The sequence below is a fragment of the Pleurodeles waltl genome, chromosome 2_1 (assembly GCF_031143425.1).
Source record: "Pleurodeles waltl isolate 20211129_DDA chromosome 2_1, aPleWal1.hap1.20221129, whole genome shotgun sequence".
Classification (NCBI taxonomy): domain Eukaryota; kingdom Metazoa; phylum Chordata; class Amphibia; order Caudata; family Salamandridae; genus Pleurodeles; species Pleurodeles waltl.
The window spans coordinates 539,119,707-539,137,893 of record NC_090438.1 but is presented as its reverse complement, the minus strand read 5'-3'; the positions used below and the strand labels follow the sequence as shown (position 1 = coordinate 539,137,893).

At 49.9% G+C, this 18,187-nt stretch overlaps 1 protein-coding gene across 1 annotated transcript in view; it reads right to left on the bottom strand.

Annotated features, from left to right (window-relative positions):
• SUSD5 (sushi domain containing 5) overlaps positions 1–18,187 on the bottom strand; it is a 416,012-nt gene that overhangs the window by 277,791 nt on the left and 120,034 nt on the right. The gene's annotated exons all lie outside the window — the stretch shown is intronic.

Here is an 18,187-nt window from a genome sequence, read left to right as displayed (position 1 = left end):
GAAGTTCAACCCCCTTAGGCAGTGAGTGCTGCTTGAAGCATGTACCGTATTTGTAGGTATCTATAGATTTTAGTGGGGGTCAGTTGGTATTCTCGTTGCAAGTCAACAAAAGGGATGACCTCTCCGTGAGACCAGAGATCTCCCACCTTAGAAACACCGATGAGGTCACACTTAGCAAACTCAGACTGTGTCCTCAGGATACCTAATTTCTCTGTGCCCCAAAGGGGAGTGGCTCACGCTATCCTGCGCCTCCATCCAAGTACATGGAGTGTTGTGTGCCAGAGGCCAACCATTGTCGCTGTGGGCCCATGAGAGTGCAGCATAGATGGCCCTGAGGTATCCCCCTGGGTGCATGACATGCCTATCCATATGAAACACTGGTTCGTCTGTAGGGAGCTGGGCGCAGTGGTTAATGGCCCAATAATATTTTCGAATGTCGGGCAAGGCAATCCCCTCATCATACCACCCTCTTGTCAGTGCAATTCGTGCCGGACCCCCATCCCAGAGAAATGTTCTGACTTCATTCTCTATTTGAAGTAAGTCACTTGGACCAGGTAGGGTGTATTTTGTAGGGTGTAGAGGAAGCAGGTTAGGCCCATCATTTTAAAGAGCACAGGCCTGCCTAGCAGTGACAGTGGTAGTGATCTCCAGTGCTGAACATCACTCTTCAACCGGGTCACCAGTGGCATCAGGTTCTGGGTACCAAACATGGCAGGGTCAGTGGTGATGTGGGTTGTGAGGTATCGTAACCCGTCTGTGGCGAACTTTGCCTGCTGCCCTCAGGGTAAGAGCGGCACCTGTCCTCTAAGGATGTAGATGAGGAATTTCGTCCAGTTTATGGTATAACCCGAATATAGACCAAATTGGGTCAGTATGTGCTTGATTCTGTCAAGTGTAAGGACCGGCCGGGTCTGTTACATGGAGCAGAACATCATCTGTGCAAAGCGATATTCTATCTTTCTAATGTTCTGCCCATCGCAGACTATGGATCTATGGATCCATTCTGATCCACGCCACAAGGGGTTCTAAGATGAGAGGAAATATCAAGGGTGAGAGTGGGAATCCCTGTCTGGTGCCGCTTTGGAGGTCCCCCCATTGACTATTACTTGAACCAGGGGATTGGTCTAGAGGAGCCTTATCCATTCTATATATCATGGACCCAAACCTATTCTAGCCAGCACTTGAAACATGTAGGGCCATTCGACCACTTCAAAGGTCATTCGAGCATCTAGAGAGACATCGAGGATGTCTTCTTGGAGTCTGGCCATCTGGCCCAGTACGCCATGGAGGCATAGTAAATTGAGAGCAGTACTTCGCCCTGGCATAAAGCTGGATTGATCCGGATGAACCAACATGGTGATGACCTGAATTAAATGGGAGGCCAATACTTTGGCTAGTATTCTGACCATTAAGAAGTGAGATGTGTCTATATGAAGCGCAGCTCTCTGGTGGTTTACCTTCCTTGCATATGACAACAATAGAGGCTAGTCTTCGGTCCCTAGGGAGTGAGCCCAGTTTCCAACTCTCTTTGTACATTCGCAGCAGGTGGGGGTGAGCACTGACATAGCTTACATAGTTGAATTGGTACGCCACTGGGAGCCAGTGCTTTACCTGAACTTAGGTAGCGTATTACCGGTACAATTTCATCCTCAGTGATTTCTTTTTCTAAGAGTTTTCTCTCCTCATGCTTGAGGCCAGGAAGCTAGCTGTTTGTCAGTTAAGAGTTCCCGGGATTCCGTCGCTGTAGTAGTCACTGCTGCGGAGTACAAATGGGTATAGTGTGTGGCGAAGGCGTCTGCCACCCCCAGCCTGTCACCAACTTGCTTACCCTCATCAGTGCAAATTTCCTGTACCTAACGCTGAGCAGTTGATAATAACTTGCTTTTTATTATAGTGCGAAATGTTGCGGTTTGTTTTTCTGAGTGCTAACAAGTAACTTCATGTTCTTTTTCCTGATGTTACAGTGCCCACTTTGTTGGCATTTGAAAGGTGTGAAAAGCTGAGTTCTTCGCCTTGCCCATGTTTACTCTTTGTTCCGCAGTGACAATATCGACGCGGTGGGGGACATGAAGGTCTCCTCGTTCATGTTTAAAAGCCATCGCTTGTAATACATGCCTCACACTGCAGTGATATCTATCGAAGCACTAGGGTGAAACTCTTAAACATGTTAAAGAAATGTAGGTGTTTGAATTCTGAAGAGATTTCATCATATTTTACATAACGTTTGTTGCATGATTTACATGCCAAATGTGCTTGGGCTCGGCTTGTAGGTGGGCTGTTAGAGCCCAGGCAGGCCCTTGGCTCGGCTCAAGCTCTGCTCACCAAGTCCATTTCATGGCTCAACCACATCTGCCCTTTCAAAGGCATGTCCGTCTCACTGGGGCTGGCTTTGGAAACGGTTTCTCCGGAGTGCAGAGCAGCTCCGGCTGTCTCTCTCGTCTGCATGCAGCCGATCAGACGGTCACTTCATAGGCACGGTGTGCTGCCTCCATCCCTTCATTAGCTAGGAAGAAACCCACCCCAACAACCGCAGAGCACTAGGAAAAATAAACCGAACAGATATTTAACGCGAATGCCTGGGTTCATATTTCTTCTCAGCAATGAAACGGTTCAACAAGCCCACTGCGGCTGAGAATTTGAGCTGTTTTTCAGTTAGTAATGACACAGAAAAGGCAGATGAACTGTGCTGCACTCCGAAGGAGAAACCGTTTCGGAAAGTCAACCTCGGAGAGCTCACTCACCCCTCACCTACAATATGCAGAAAGTTGGCGGGAGTCAGGTACGTAAAAACACCGAGCACGGAGCCACACTGCGAAGCTAAATGCGCCGAGAGGGGGATAAGGAAGTGAAAGCCATGCCCCAACCAGGCCTGGTCCACAAAGGAAACAATAAGATTGGCTTCCCAGCTCTCAGTCTTCCACCCCGGGTGCTAACACTAATTAGTGCAACAACATGCATGTTACTGATATGCGTAACTTTTTTGTGAATTATTATATGTTGATAAAAAACATTTAATTCACACATTAAGGGCAGGAGAATAACAGCATTCTATAATACAATAAAGAAGTTAATTTAAATTAACTGGCTTCTTACAGTAAATCCGTACCACATCTTCCGGACAATAAGCACCCGCCTACAGGTTTAAATCACCCGTGCCATTTGTTCGTACACAAGAGAAACAATAGGAGAGGCACAAAAGAAAATCAATAGCGAAACATACATCCAAACTCGTTAATCTTAAAGTTCATTGTACATACAGACATCTCCTCATGTTTCCCTAAACTCTTTCTCCTCTGACCTTGCAGTAGGTAATATGCAGACAGCAACAGAAAACTCTCAATATGGTCCACAACTCTTTGGAATACCCTCGACTTCTAAGCGTTTCAAATGTACAGCTTTGCAATCACAATGACTCAACACACCCACAGTGTTTAATACAAGAACAAGACCAAGTTCTCAATGAACGAATGAATGACGGGTTTTGTAAGGAGCACTTCTACTCCTAGGAGTGTCCAGTGCGAAGGGACGTCACATACCCTAACTTCAAACCAACAACCCAAGAAGATACATGTTCACATTCTTCGAAGGGTCGAGAGAAGGGAGATTTTTAGTGGCTGAGGAAGAGAGTTGTATACACAGGGGCTCCAAACTCCATACCACTGGACATTTCACATAGATACAGGGGCTGACACTACCCGTAAGAATGTCATTACTCCCTCGTGTGATCCTCCTCGTCCCAGTCCTAACAAATGAGGTTTGATACCTCACTGACAGAAGTAGCACAGAAGTCTCTTCTTTATTTTACATTTTTTTTTCATATAACAAATCCTCCCCTGGCCTCCTCCCGTTTTGTTTCCTGTCACTGGACGCAGGTAAGCGTGGTTGTCCACTTCTTTGTATTCTGGTCGGTGCATGTTGGGCTGTCTTTGCTGGAGCAGGGGGTGGTGAGTCTTTCCTAGATCTTTAAATGCATCCCCTGCTCATGCTAAGCTGAGGCAGGGGACTGCGGTCACGTTCAGGAGGGGTTATTCTGGGCTAGCTTGGTGACTTTTTGGTAGCTCTGCGCATCTCTGTTTAGCAGCAGGGCTTAATTACTTCTTCTTATGGCAACCGGGATCTGGTGAGATGAGACCCAGTGCTTAGTGGTGCCTATAAACAGGAAACACACACTCTCCCGTAGCGTGTTATTCTGCTTCCTGGTGACAGTTTTGTTACGATGGTGAAGCACTTGCAGAAGACAAAGCATGTTCAGTGTTCTGAGCAGCAGGAGCCTGAGGAATCGCCGCATATTTCTTGTGCAGACTTGCAGTCCTTGATTAAGGAAGCTGTGGATTCGGCTCTGCAGGGAAAGTAGGTCCCAGCAAAGCACCAGAGGTTGAATGATGAAGCTGATGAGACTGATGACTGCAAGGGCAGATACATTCTGTCTGAACAATTACAGGCAGTCTTGTCTCATATCAGGGATCAACTTGGGTTTGAGGCCCCGTCTCTTGAGGAGGATGAGCTTTTCGTGTAGTATAACACTGTTATGATGGACTGTTTACCTTTTCATGAGGTCATTAAGACTCTGCTCCTTAAGGAATGGAAGGATGTGGACAAGTCTACGTTTCCATAAAAATATTTGTTGGAAGATTTTGATGACCATTTTCTTCAGGCACCTAAGGTTAATACAGTCTTGGCGTCCATTTCATCTTCTTCCTCTTTGACCTCAGAAAATGCTGTTCTTATGGACCCCGTAGATAAAAAGGTGGAATCAACCTTGAAACAAGCCTATGCTGCTTCTAATTATGGCATTCGTACTGAAACTTATGCGGCAGATGCCATGCCGGCTGGTTTGAAGGACTTTCATTCTGTGTTTGACAGCCTGCAGACTCAGGATGATCCGTATGAAATATTGGCACGCATGAAACTGTTGTCACAGTTTTTGTCTGATGCTGTCTTTGATGGTCTTTGCGCTTCACCTTCTGCAGCTGGTGCTTCCAGGTCATTGTGGTTAAAGTCCTGGAAGTTGGACACTGGTCAACGCTCCTTGATTTGTAAATTGCAGTTTTTGGGTGAAAAATTGTTTGGTCCAGAACTCAATGAAATGGTTAAAAAAGCAGGGGAGGAAAAGAAAATCCTACAGCCTTTCAAACCTATGACTGATTAACAGTTTGGTTTCCGTAAGGGGTGTTTCCAGGGCAATGAACGCCGTCCATTTTGAGGAAAGGCCCAAGGTCAGGGGGCCACCTTTTACAATAAATCCCAGCCCTTTTTCTCAAGTGCTCCTTCTACCCAACAGCCAAAATGATTATATGGCAGTTGGAGGTCACCTCAGAGACTTTCTTCCCCAGTGGAAGCTTGCTGTGACAAATGTCGGGGTGCTTCCCATAGTGGAACATGGCTATCAGATTCTATTCAAAGGTCAGACTCCTCCCCGACATTTCAAACCTACACTTTCAGGATCCCAGACAGTTGCAGTGTCTTCAGGTGGTAATAGATTCACTCCTGCAGAAAAGGCAATTTTTTCAGTGCCGGACGGTCAACAGGGTTTGGGTTTTTTCTCCTCTCTGTTTTTGGTCCCAAAGCCAGAAGGGTAATTTCAGCCCATTCTCAATCTCCGATCTCTGAAAAGTTTGTATTGGTTGAACATTTTCTGATGGTGTCCTTACTGTCAATCATTCCTCTCCTCATGAAAGGGGCTATCTGGCAACCCTGAACCTCCAAGATGCCTACTTTCATGTGAAAGGTACATGTGGAGAGTCAGTTATTCCTGAGGTTCATGGTCCTCGGACACCATTTTCAGTTTCAGGTTCTTTCTTTTGGCCTGGCCACCTCACCCAGAGTCTTGACAAAGGCATTGGCCCCATTTGTTGCTTTTTTGCACTTAATCCATGTTTCGATGACTGGTTATTGACTGTTCCATCTCTTTTGAAGGCTCAACATGATGTGGAGCATGTACTTGTGGCCTTGGGTGATTTCAGCCTGCTGGTGAACGTTCTGAAGTCTCACCTAGCTCCTTCACGGTTCTGTCTCTCCAGGGGGCAGTGATGGACTTGCATTCTCACTCACACAGTTCTGAGGTCTGAAAGATGTTGGTTGAGGGTGGAAGGGCTGTTGGCAGCTCCCACTCCAGTAGTTCCTTTGGCAAGGTTTAATTTAAAGCTAATTGTGACTCACATTCTCAGGCACTGGGATCCCAGCTCCAGGGACTACGGGGTCATGATTCCTCTCTCAGCTTATGTTTCTCCAGCTCTGTCATGACAGCTTGTCAGGGTCAAGCTAGAAAGAGGAGTTCTGTTTCAGCTCCCTCCCCCAGTTCTTTTGACAACTGATGCCAGCAAGTGGGGCTGAGAGGCAGTATTGGGTCCCCTGGAACAGAGTGTGCCTTGGTCTCTTTGGGAGATTCAACAATCCTCGCATTGGAGGAAACTCATGGCTGTGTTAAGAGCTTTGCTTTGTTTTTTAAGAGAATCTGAAGGGTTTGCATGTGGTGGGCAGGACAGACAACCAATTTGCAAAGGCTTACCTCAACATACAAGGAGACACACGTTGTGCACACTTGAATATGGTGCATCTCAGATTTGTGCATGGGCAGAGTGATTGGTTCTGAATCTGAAGGCTGTGTACATGAGGGGGAAGATTAATTTTTAGGTGGACAGTCTCAACTGGAGCCTGGTGCCCTCTGTGATGGATCACTTGGCTCGGCCTCTGTTCCTCAGAGTGTGCCGCAGGTTCAGGGTGTCCTGGCTGGATCTGTTTACTTTTTCGGGAAATGCCCATTGCCTTCACTTTTGAATGTAACTTCCATCTCGCCAGGCTTTGGGTGGTGAATGTTCTCTCAATCCTTTGGCTCTGGGGTTGTTGTATGCCTTTCCTCCGATTCCTTTCCCGCAGAAGGTGGTGCAGAATGTCCGGACAAAACAGGTGAAGGTGATTCTCATTGCCCCTTACTGACCCTGCCATCATTCGTTTCCTCCTCTTTTCACCCTGGGCAGGGGTTGGTTTTTGGTTCTTCCTCCCAGCTCCTCTCCCCTTCCGTTTTCTCTACTGTCTCACCAGATGACATCCCAGGTGTGTCTGACGGCCTTGCCATTGAACGGGTAGACTTTGTTCAGTTGAGTTGTTCCTCGCCAGTTTCTCTAGAAATTCAGGCCCTCATTACAACCCTGGCGGTAAAGTCCGCTGACCGCCGTGCCGACGGCCGCCAGCATACCGTGAATGTGGCAGAAATCCGCTACGGGTATTATGACCCACACTTAGAAATCCCCCACAATACAGACACCCACAAAAGTCCGCCACACCAAAGGTCAGTGATAAATTGGCAGTACCAAAACCCACACCGTTACACCAACAGTAATACGCCCACACTTTCACGACCCACAAAACAACACGGCAATCATTCAACCGTGGTAAACCATTGGCGGTACACACCGCCGCGCTCTAAATACACACACACTTACAAAACACAACCACATTGGACAATTCAAAATACACACACCTGATACACATACACACACCACACATAACACCCACACACCCAATCCAATATAAAACACACACCGCATTACCCACAACCCCTTACAATGATAATTTTTGAAGAAGCAGAGAGACAGAAAAGCAAAGACCACACCAGCATCCAGAGGCACACAACACCATCACTCATACACCATCCACGCACAAAACACTACACACCCCAAAACATCACCCCACACATCACATCACACATCACCCACACCACATCATGGCACCTCAAAGACACCCCAGGTTTTCTGAGGAGGAGCTCAGGGTCATGGTGGAGGAAATCAACCGGGTAGAGCCAAAGCTATTTGGATCACAGGTGCAGCAGACATCAATTGCTAGGAAGATGGAGCTATGGCGGAGAATTGTCGACAGGGTCAACGCAGTGGGACAGCATCCAAGAACACGGGATGACATCAGGAAGATGTGGAACGACCTATGGGGGAAGGTACGTTCCGTGGTATCCAGACACCAGGTAGCCGTACAGAGGACTGGCGGTGGACCACCTCCTTCCCCACAACTAACAACATGGGAGGAGCAAGTCTTGCCAATAATGCATCCTGAGGGCCTCGCAGGAGTAGCAGGAGGGCTGGACTCTGGTAAGGCAAATCTTTACTACTATATCCCCAACCCTACCTGCATTCCACCACAAACACCTACCTCTACCCTCACACCCATCACTCCATCACCTCACATATACCCCACTATCACAACCCACCCATCCCAATACCAAGCCCTGCATGTTACACCAGTGCATGGACACCCATCACAGACCTGCATGGACACCCATCATCAAAGCATGTCCAAGGGAGAGACTCACCCAGGGCACACAATCACCACTCACACAAGGGCCATGGCGATATTGCAAGCATAGTAATAGAGAGAAACACACCCATTGCACAAGATGGCACACACAGATACAATAACAATGCATTTACACCCCAACAGGACCCCTACACAACATCACCGGACAGGAGGTGAGAGCCATATCCAGTCCCCCTACAGAAGAGGCCCACAGTGACGACAGCAGCTCAGCACGCCTGGATCAAGATGACCAGTCCGGCCCATCAGGAACCTCTGGACAGTCGGTTCACCTGCCACAGTCCCAACCCACCACAGAACCTCCCCCCTCAGGAAACACCACCACAGCACCCACCCAGCAGGCCCATGCCACTGTCCCCAGGACAAGTCAATCAGCATTGTGTCCACCACTACAGGGACCCCAGGCAAATCCACTAACCCAAGACAATCAGGGACCTGGGGTCAGGGGCAGTGGGCACACAGTTCAGGGGACAGAGGCACAGGATAATAGGGAAGCTGGGAGTGCTGGGGTGCGACAGGGGGAGGACAGGCCCAGGGAACCGACTCTCCATTAGGCACTCTCAAACGTCATGGGAGCATACCACCATTCCCAGGAGACCATGGGCACGGTACTGGCCAAGTTTCAGAAGACCCAGCGGCAGCAGGAGGGACAGTACCTGGCGATCAGGGAGGACTTGAAGTCCATTAACACCACACTGGTCACCATTGCAGGGGTGCTGGCAGACATGGCCAACACCATGAGGGAGACAGTGGCATACCATTGGGCCACTGACACACGTTCGAACGATGAACAGCCTTCCACGTCCGCAGGTGCTTGTGGACAGGAGGTCCTGCCACAGGACCAACAGGCCACCAGCACCCCACCCCCCTGTAGAAGGAGAACCACCTCGCAAACGGTCCCTGCGATCCAGGCAGAAGACAGAGAACATTGCCAAGACCCCCGCCAGGAAATAAGACTCTCCTGATGGTCACCCTTCTGTCTCACTCTGTCATTGTCCACCTTTAATTGACATTGCTCCACTTTCTATGCACCATTGGACAATGCACCTGTGATACCGAGAGACTGGACTCTACTATGGACCTTCCTCCACCATCACCCCAGCCCCTTCCACATACCCCTATACACATTAGCCCATAAATAAACACCCTTGAATCACAAACCAATCTGGAGTCAGTCTGTACATTCAAAAATGTATAATTAGAACTTCTTCCACAAATATCAATGTAAATGTTAATTTGCACATACCAATGTATGACAGTTGTTGGGCAGCAGTAAATATAGCAGAAGGCAGAATGAGGTACCCAGATCTGTGAAATGGAAATCCAAAGTGAACTGTCAGTGTCCATACACAGAGCTTACAAGGCTGACTTATACAATGTCCTACAGTAGTCAGATATGAGATGAGCAGGCCAGTCTCCTACCTGTGTCTCACTGGAAGTACTGCATGATGATGTTGTTTCTGTTGTCAATATCTTCTCCCTTTGCCTCCTCTTCCTCACTGTCCACAGGCTCCACAGCTGCCACAATACCATCATCAGGCCCATTCTCCTACAGAAAAGGCACCTGGTGTTGCAAAGCCAGGTTGTGCAACATGCAGCATGCCACGATTATCTGGCACACCTTTTTCGGTGAGTAGTATAGGGAGCCACCTGTTAGATGGAGGCACCGGAATCTGGCCTTCAGGAGGCCGAAAGTCTGCTCAATAATACGCCTAGTTCGCCCATGTGCCTCATTGTAGCGTTCCTCTGCCCTTATCCTGGCAGTCCTCACTGGGGTCAGTAGCCATGAGAGGCTGGGGTAACCAGAGTCACCTGCAAATGTCGAGGGAAATCTATTAGACACACACTAACCCTTAGTGACTAACCCATACCCAGACACCTATTCATACTGTGTGGGGACCTTGGGCTCACCTATTAGCCACACCCGGTGACTCTGGAGTTGGCCCATCACATAAGAGATGCTGCTATTCCTCAAAATGTATGCATCATGCACAGACCCAGGATACTTGGCATACACTATAGAGATGTACTGGTCTGCCAAACACACCATCTGGACATCCATAGAATGGTAGCTTTTTCGATTTCTGTACACCTGTTCATTTCTGCGGGGGGGGGACAGATGCCACAGGTGTACCATCAATGGCACCAATTATGTTGGGGATATGTCCCAGGGCACAGAAGTCAGCTTTCACTGTGGGCAAATCCTCCACCTGGGGGAATACGATGTAGCTGCGCATGTGTTTCAGCAGGGCTGGCAACACTCTGGTCAACACGTTAGAAAACATAGGCTGAGACATCCCTGATGCAATAGCCACGGTAGTTTGAAAGGAGCCACTTGCCAGGAAATGGAGCACTGACAGGACCTGCACTAGAGTGGGTATTCCTGTGGGATGGCGGATAGCTGACATCAGGTCTGGCTCCATTTGGGCACACAGGTCTTGGATTGTTGCACAATCTAGTCTGTAGGTGATAATGATGTGTCTGTCTTCCATTGTCGACAGGTCCACCAGGGGTCTGTACACCGGAGGATGACGCCATCTCATCATCTGCCCAAGCGGATGTGCCCTATGGAGGGGAATGGTGAGCAGAGGGTCATGTACCACATAGGTTGCACAAGTGTTTTTGCTGTAATGTGAGTAAATCCGTGTGTGGCGTGCTTTGTCTGTATTTCTGCCAAAATGTGCTGTGTCGCATTTAGGTGCCATGCCATGTGCCCCCCTGAAATGGCAGCTGCCTGACCTGTAAGGAGGGACAAGGGGAAATGAGGTAACTGCGCTGGAGTTGTGCAGCGTCGCGGTAGGCAGTCAAAGACCGATGCGCAATTTAGCATTGGTTATCATTGGCCCGTAAGGGTTCCAGTAGCCAATGACGATGTACGCCGGCGGTGACGGTACGCACCGCCGCGGACGTTACTGACATTTTCTATCTGTTCACTCACTTGATACCTGACCTTCAACAGGAGAGGACCTACACTGCAAGTGCTGCTGTGACCTCAGTATTCGAAGCAACAATGGCTCATGTGTATGGGGAAAGGGCCCCTGCCTTCACTGCGGAGGAGTTGGACAGACTGGTGGATGGGGCCCTCCCCCAGTACACACTACTCTACGGTCCTCCAGACAAACAGGTGAGTACACTGTGAGAATGATGCGTGGGCCATGAATGTATGGAGTGGTGTGGATGCAAGATACATGTGGGGGGGGCTGAGGCCTGCATGTGAGGATGGTGAGTGTATGTGCATCAGGGCATTGGTGGGAACTAGTGGGCAATGAGTATGACGGTCCGGATGGGAGAGTAATTTTCTTTCATCCTGTACATTTCCTCTAGGTCAGCGCTCACTAGAAAAATGGTATTGGGCGTGCCATCGTCAAGGAAGTGCGGACCCTGGGGGTCTATCATAGATGGAGCACCCATTGCTGCAAGAGATGGGAGGACCTGCGCCGCTGGAGCAAGAAGACGGCGGAGGCCCAGCTGGGGATGGCCTCCCAATGTGGAAGGGGTGCCCGTTGTACCATGACCCCTCTGATGTTCTGGATCCTGGCGGTGGTATATCTGGAGTTGGATGGGCGCTTGAGGACTTCACATCAGCCACAAGGGGGTGAGTACAGTCTCATTCAGCTGACTCTGTGCACTTTATGAGGTGTCTGGGTGGGGGATGTGGGCTGGGGGTTCCCCTAGGCCAGGGCGAACTTGGTAGGGTAGGTCCCTTGTTAGGCAGGCTCTGAGGCACTCCAGCCCCAATAGTGGTAGTGGGCATCTACAACTAGTCAGGCTCCTGTGGGTTCCAGGTGTGCAGCAAATGTTGTTAGGCATAGTCCCCCATGGGCAGGTGATTTTCCTACTAACTGCTAGTGCATGGCCTAGTGCATAGGGCTGCTCCCTGTGTGTTGTGACTGCCAACGGTAGTGGTGTTGCTGGCTTTGACCTTGTGTCTCCTCTGTCTCCCCCCCTTCTTGTTTTGTCACCCTGTCCTTGTGTGCATTAGGATCACCTGGCGGAGGAGCAGAGGCACTGGAGACGGAGGGAGCTGCATCCCACATGGCCCAGGAGGGTGAATCCACAGAGGGTGAAGGCACCAGTGGGACGGAGGGTGAGGGGAACTCCACAAAGGGGACAGGAGGGGACACCAGCGACACCGACTCCTCCTCTGATGGGAGCTCCATTGCAGTGGCAGGCACCTCTGTGCCCACTGCAGCAACAGGTACAGCCGCCACCTCCCCTACCAGCACCGCCGTCCCAGCAGCCCCTCAGCGTGTTTACCGTTCCCGCTCACCCAGGAGGGTGGGCATCTCCTTCGCCCCAGGCACCTCAGGCCCTGCCCCAGTCAGCCCTGCTGCCCTCAGTGAGGAGGCTATTGACCTCCTGAGATCCCTCACTGTTGTGCAGCCAACCATTCTGAATGCCATCCAGGGTGTCGAGAGGCATTTGCAGCAAAAAATGCATACCTGGAGGGCACTCATTCTGGTGTGGTGGCCCAACAGAGAGCATTTCAGGCTCTGGCCTCTGCACTGATGGCAGCCATTGTCCCTGTGTCCAGCCGCCCCCCTCCAACTTCCACTACCCAGACCTAATCCCCTCTACCTCAGCCTATCCCAAGCACGCCATCAGACTAGCATGCACACACATCAACACACAAAAGTGGCTCAGGAAAACATGAGCACCACACATCCCACAGGCACTCACACAAGCACCCTACCCATGCAGACACACCAACATCCACTGCCTCCACTGTGTCCCCCTCCTCCACTTCCTCCACCTCCCTCCAAGCCTTGTCTCCACTCACACCTGTATGCACTACATCCTCAGCCACTACCTCCATCACCAGCACGCCCATCACTACACACCGCTCATGTGCAATCCCCACCCCCACTACCATTCACACGTCCCCTGTGTCCTCTCCCAGTGTGTCTGTGAGCCCTCCTCCCAAAGTAGACAAATGCAGGCACACACCCACTCAACACCCATCCACCTTACAACAGCCTCCAACCCATGCACCTTCACCCAAACTTAGCAGACGTGCACCTCCTACAACCACTACCTCTTCCTCCACTCCCAAACCCCCTCCATCTTCCCGTCCCAGTGTGTCCAAATATTTTTACCTTGCTAAACTGGAGCTCTTCCCTACACCTTCCCCACCCCGTCCTTCTCCTAGGGCCAAGATGTCTAGATCCCAGCACCTCAGCCACCAAATCTGCATCCGCTGTGGTCCCTGCTACTTCAGTACGGTCAAAGGGGGCATCCGTCAGAGCTGCCAGTGTGCCACTGACAGAAAAGAAGGACCACCCTATTCCACCACCTAAAAGCTCAAAAAGGGACTGGCTTCCAGCAGGGGACAGACACACCACCCATCCAGCAAGGCCTCGCACAAACACAGAGTGGACAGTGCCAAGACCCCTGCAGCGGCTGTCAAGATGGGGAAGGGCTACAAGCCAAAGGGCACATCACCTCTGGCATGATTTCACCTGGGGAGGGGCTGGTGACCACCAAATCATCAGTGATGGTAGCCACATGCACCCAAGTCACCACTGCCGCTCTGACCGCCACCTGCACCGCCGCTGCCACAACATCAGTCTGCAGTATCCTCCCCAAGGATCAGCCATCTGAGGCTGCCGGAGACAGTATGGTGTCTCCATCCACCCCAACAGTCACTTGCACCATGGCCAGCACTGGCAGCATCTCCACGCAGCCACCGTCGCCTGCACCACCATCAGCACCACCACGTGCACAGCCAATGTCACTCTGTCGGACGTCAGCCCCATCCCCAGTGTGCAGCTGTCAGAGACTGTAGGTGACGACCCGGACCCTGGACACGCCACTTGAGACACCACCTCCATCACTGACATGAATAAGCAATTGGCAACCTAAGTCGCCGCAGGATGGAGTGTGGATCTGCCTCCATGGAGTATCATGCTACCTGTTCCGGGTACATCGCGTGGCTGTGACACCCAGGTAAGACGAAGTCAACATGCCACACCCCAGGTGCAGCATCACTGGGCACAAAGCCCCCTCCAGAACCAGTGGAGAAAAGCATCCACTAACATAGTCCTTGGCAGGATGAAACACTCTGGGCACAAAGCCCCCTCCAGAACCAGTGGAGAAAAGCATCCACTAACACAGTCCTTGGCAGGATGAAACACTCTGGGCACAAAGCCTCCTCCAGAACCAGTGGAGAAAAGCATCCACTAACACAGTCCACGGCAGGATGAAGCACTCTGGGCACAAACCCCCCTCCAGAACCAGTGGAACAAGTCACCGACTTGAGAGACTGTGGCTTTGCACTCCCCAGGAGCAAGCAGTGGTCAAACCACCCACTTGAGAGACTGTGGCTTTGCACTCCCCAGGACCAAGCAGTGGGCAAACCACCCACTTGAGAGACTTGAGAGACTGTGGCTTTGCACTCCCCAGGTCCAAGCAGTGGGCAGTGCACACACTTGAGAGACTGTGGCTTTGCACTCCCCAGGACCAAGCAGTGGGCAAACCACCCACTTGAGAGTCTTGAGAGACTGTGGCTTTGCACTCCCCAGGACCAAGCAATGGGCATGGAGCCTCCTCGAGGATCAGTGGTGTCGTACCATCATTTGGCTGAGGTGCCCCCCTCCCCTTCCCCCTGAGGTGCCTGTTTTTTTATCGACCTGATGCCCCTGCAGTGTTCTCTCCATTTTGAGGCAGGTGTCATGTGTGGGCTTCGCCCATTCTTTTTGGGACCAGTGGTCCACGGACATTTGATGGGACAGTGTACAGACTTGTGTACTTGCTGTAATTATTTGTGTATACTGCTTATTTGATGTTCTCTTGGGCTATCTGATTGTTCAAATATTACACTAGTTAAACTCATTTCGTTTGGTCCTTGCGTTCTTCCAGGGGGTGACGGGGTGTATCTGTGATGTTATTGGATTTGTGTATGTGTGTGTTGTTGTGGGGGGGCTGTGTTGCGTGCCGTGTGTGTGTCACTCTCCTTTCCCTCCTCCCCTCCCCTGTGTGCTAGGTGCAGTACTCACCATCGTCGTCGTCGCCTTCTTTCCACTTCGTGGTGTATTATGAGATACAGCAACATGGGCCGGACCTGAAGTTTAGGCTCCATGGCGTCCTGGTTCTTCGTTGAGTGTCGTGAGGTGAGTGGTTTCCCATCCAAAGACTGTTTCCGCTGTGCTTTTGATGGCGTTGGTACCACCCCGGAAAAGCTGGCGGATTGGTGCCTTGTAATAGTGTGGGCGGTACATTGTCTTCCGCCTGTCTGTTGGCGGTGTCCGCCGCGGTGTTTGTTGCTACCGCCGTGGCGTTCGGAGTGTTAAAGTGGCTGTCTGTGTTGGCGGTTTCCGCCATGGTCGTGATTCAATTTTTTTTACCGCCGGCCTGTTAGCGGTATTACCGCCGCTTTATCACTGACCGCCAGGGTTGTAATGAGGGCCTCAGTCTTCTCAGAAGCAATTTACCCTGAGGTCTTATGATAAGCATCGGAGGTCTTTCTCTACTAGGTGTAAGGCCCGGTCAGAGATTCGTGCTCGTATATATACATTTAAAATCCTGCATTTTTTAAGGGATTTTTTTTTAAGGTGTTGGTTCCAAGTACTCTTTCAGCTCAGTGGGCTGCAATTCAAGCCTGTCATTCTTTTTCAGATTATTTTTCTACGTTGATTCCCTGGTTATGAGGCTGTTTAAGTGCTTTAGGTTACAACAGTCCCTTGTCTGCAATATGGTTCCTTCTTGGGATTTGTCTGTTGTTCTGGAAGTATTACAAGGGGCCCGGTTTGTGCCTTTGGAGGAGGCAGAGTTGGTCTGGTTGTCTGCCAAGGTGGTTTTCCTAGTAGCTATGACCTCAGCAAGACATTTGGGTGATTTAGGAGCTTTGTTGGATGTTTCTCTGCCTAAAGTTTTTCCCAGATTGAGTGGTTCTCAGGCTTGACCCTAAGTTTGTCCCTAAGATTTCTTGCTCTTTTTATTTCTCTCAGGAGATGGTGTTGCCGGTTTTTCCTTATTCCTCCTCTTCCCTTCCTTCTACCCTGCTTGTCAGCAGGGCTCTTCTGATTTATTTGGATTGCATTAAGCCATTTCAGGTTTCACAATCCTTATTTGTGGCTTATAGTTCGGTTTCCAGGGGACAGAATGTCTCTACCCAGACTCTTAGTAAGGCTAGTTCCAGTGCTTATGCTACAAAGGGGGAGTCTCTCCCAGAGTATGTACAGGGGAGGTCTACTAGGGAAGAGTCCACTTCTGGGGCAGAAACAGCTGGTGATTCTCTTTTGGAAATTGCCAGGGCGACTGCTAAGTCACCCCCTTATACTTTCCTTACCCACTACCATCTCTCAGTTTGTGATGATCTTGATCGACATTTTGCTTCCGCTGTCTTATCTGCTGCTTCTAAATACATTTTGTTTTCTGGGAATAATCTTTGTATGCAGACCATCTTTTTAGTGTTTGCGTGTTTCTTTGTGCTTGGTTACTTCCTCATTTGTTAGAAATGAGATGAGGAGGATCACATGAGGGGGTAATGTTCAGTTGCGTACTGGTAATCTTCCTTACCCCGATTAGGGATCTTCCTCATCCCACTCCTCTTCCTTCCCTCCCTCTTGGTTGCTCCTTGTTGGGCACAGCTTGGAAACATACAGGAGGAGGCAGGCAGGTTTATTTTAATGCAAAAATAAAGAAGAGACTTCTGGGCTACTTCTGTCAGTGAGATATCAAACCTCATTTGTTAGGACTGGGATGAGGAGGATCCCAAATCAGGATAACGAAGCTTACCAGTAATTTACTGAGCATTACTGTCTTCAAACTTGGATTTTACGAAATACTTACCAAAAGAATAAAACTGAGGAATCAGAGGCAGAGATAAAGTAGTTCAAGTTACCAATAGGCATGATTGTATTAATGTAGCTGCAGGATCCTTCAGACTTTTCTCAGCATCCTCAAAACGCAAGGATCAGGTGCAAGAAATCAAAGCAGGAGATACACTAATTGAGCCAGCAACAAACCTATGAAAAAGAGAGTTGATTAGACAACAAAAGAAGCCAGCTTTTTGAGAGTTCGTTGTTTCTTTTGGGGCACAGAGCTCTTTCCTACATATGGTAATAGCAATTTGCTGTGTCAATCGCAACAGCTAATTTCTCTCTCCCACTTTAAAGGCCCTGTAGGTCAGGCACTTAAACGTAGAATGAGGTAATTAATATCCATAAACGCTTAATTAATTGAGAGTTAGATAAGTGTATTATTCCCCTAACTAAACCGTTCTGTGATTGTCCATTCAGCCCTAGCACAAATCTCTCTTATAGCCAATACTTTAAGAAGTATGTTCTATTAGTATTAATTAGTGCTATTAGTCTAAAATCAGAGTTAAATATAATTCAGGTAAAAGCAATCTTTCAAGTTAACACTGTTTTTAGCTCAAAGTAGCATCAGAAAAATGATGGCTAGTACAAATAATGTGCTAGGAAAATATATATTTTGTCTCACAGACGGGGGTAGTATGCACTATATACGTGCAAGTACAAGACATTATGGCCCTCATTCTGACCTTGGCGGGCGGCGGAGGCCGCCCGCCAAAGTCCCGCCGTCAGGTTACCGTTCCGCGGTCGAAAGACCGCGGCGGTAATTCTGACTTTCCCGCTGGGCTGGCGGGCGGTCGCCTTCAGACCGTCAGCCAGCCCAGCGGGAAAGAGGCTTCCACGATGAAGCCGGCTCGGAATCGAGCCGGCGGAGTGGAAGCTGTGCGACGGGTGCAGTTGCACCCGTCGCGTATTTCACTGTCTGCGCAGCAGACAGTGAAATACATGTAGGGGCCCTCTTACGGGGGCCCCTGCAGTGCCCATGCCAGTGGCATGGGCACTGCAGGGGCCCCCAGGGGCCCCGCGACCCCCCCTACCGCCATCCGGAT